This window comes from Octodon degus, unplaced genomic scaffold (assembly GCF_000260255.1).
Source record: "Octodon degus isolate 3935 unplaced genomic scaffold, OctDeg1.0 scaffold00037, whole genome shotgun sequence".
NCBI lineage: Eukaryota > Metazoa > Chordata > Mammalia > Rodentia > Octodontidae > Octodon > Octodon degus.
The window spans coordinates 15,657,267-15,659,352 of record NW_004524613.1 but is presented as its reverse complement, the minus strand read 5'-3'; the positions used below and the strand labels follow the sequence as shown (position 1 = coordinate 15,659,352).

Below are 2,086 nucleotides of genomic sequence, written 5' to 3'. Positions count from 1 at the left end.
AGGCACACTGAGTCTAAGGCCTGGAATACATATTGAGACCCTGTCCTCAAAAAACAAAGGTGGGCATGGTGACTCATGCTGCTAGAGGCTGAGGTAGGAGAATCTTTGTGAGTTCAAGACCAGCTTGGGCTACACAGTGAGCTCAAGGCCAGCCTGAACTGTATAGTGAGACCCTGTCTCAGGCGAAAACCAAAACACAGAAGTTAAAAAGTTGAGATTCCTCGTTTCTCCCCTCCCCTCCCCTGTTATAAATAGTAGATAGTCATATGTCAGGAGCTTGGAAAACAGAAAATCATGGAAGAAAACATGTTTTTAGGATGAGGGCGTAGGTCACGGGTAGAGTGCATGCTTGCTTACATCATATGCAGGGCCCTGACAGTGGAACACCAGATTCTCCCATAAGCCTAATATGTTGTGCTTACTATTTTAAATGTGACATATTAGTGTTTTGCCTTTTTTCTGCTTGTACCTGTGTGACTTTTGAATATAAAAAGTATAAACCAAATCGTTATATGTGTTTGGTTTTTAAAAATATATTGTGCATTTAAATGGTTTCTAGTTGGTTGGGGTTTTATGTGTGTGTGTGTGTGTGTGTGTGTGTGTGGCCAGCTCAGCCCACCCTGGCGGGTTGGTACTGGCGTGGCATGTGGTGCGAGGGATTGAACCTGGTCCCTGCACTGCCTAAGCAGGTGCTTTAGACTGTTGAGCTATCTCACCAGCCCCATGGCAGTTGGTTTTGTTTGTATAGTGCTGGGGACTAAACTCAGGGACTTCACATGTTAGGCAAGTGTGTACCCCATTTGATTGCTTTTAAAGTTAAAAAGTAGCTTGTGAATATATTTTGGCTTATAGTATAGCAATAAATTCCTAGAAAGGGCATATATCTGATTATTTCCTTAGTCTAGATTCCTGTTAAGTAGAGGTTCAAAGGGTATGAATGTTTTATATTGCATTTTGTGCATGTCTGAAATCCCCCAGGTTTTTCTCTTTTTAATACTGGGGAGGGAACCCAGGGCCCTTTATATTGAGCTATATATCAAGCCTCCTGCCCCCTTTTTTTGTACTAGGAACCAAACTCATGACCTCAAGCTTGCCAAGCAGGTGCTTTACCACTAAGAATATCCCCAACCCTCCTTCCAGCTCTGTTTTTTGATACAAGTACTCAGTCATTTAGTTGTCTGTGCTAGGCTTGAATTTGGAGGACTCTTGTCTTACCTATCCAGAGTTTTGGGAGTACGAAGGTTTACCCTTGTGACCAGACTGAGGGGAGGGAGGAGGAAAGGGGGGGAAGAGAGAGAGAGAGAGAGAGAGAGAGAGAGAGAGAAGGTATGTGTTATTCAAATAGGATGTCACATTATCCAGGTTGGCCTTAAAATGTTGATTGTCCTGCTTCAGCCTCTTTGAAAAAAAAAAAAAAAGAGCAAACTAGTTTTACCATAAACACAAATGGTAGAAATTTGAAAAGAACAGGGCTGGGGATAGAGTTAACAGGCCTGTCACTATTAGCAAACCTTTGGATAGTTATGCACTTAGGTATTTTTGCATTAAATGTAAATAGGATCATATTGTATATTATTTTACTATTTGTCCTTTTCACTTTCTATATGATGAATATTTGTCCAGCAGCTGCATGAGGTTCTGTTCCATGTAATTCCTTGGTATTCCACAACACAGTAGACCGTAACATACTTAAGCTTTATCTTTTTTTCTTTTTTAATTTTTTATTTATTTGTGTGTGTGTGTGTGTGTGTGTGTGTGTGTGGCCAGTTCAGCCCACCAGGGGGCGGGGCTGGCTGACATGTGGAGCTGGGGGATTGAACCGCTGTCTCTGTGCTTTGCTAAGCTTGTTCTAAGTAGGTGCTTTAGACCACTGAGCCATCTCACCAGCCCTTTATCTTATTCTTGATCATTTAAACTGTTCGGTGTACTATTTCAGTCTCTATCATTCATTTCATTTGAACTGGGAGTCTGTAAATGCCTTTACTTATTTTGTTGTTTAGTGTTGAGGATTGAACCCAGGGCCTTAGCTGAATCCTCATTTCTTTTTTGGTAGAGAATTTTTTTTTTTTTTTTTTTTTTTTTTTTT

General features: G+C 40.9%; 1 protein-coding gene across 1 annotated transcript in view; it reads left to right on the top strand.

Moving 5' to 3' along the window:
• Positions 1–2,086, top strand: part of Serinc3 (serine incorporator 3) — a 30,092-nt gene that overhangs the window by 19,397 nt on the left and 8,609 nt on the right. The window lies entirely within an intron of this gene.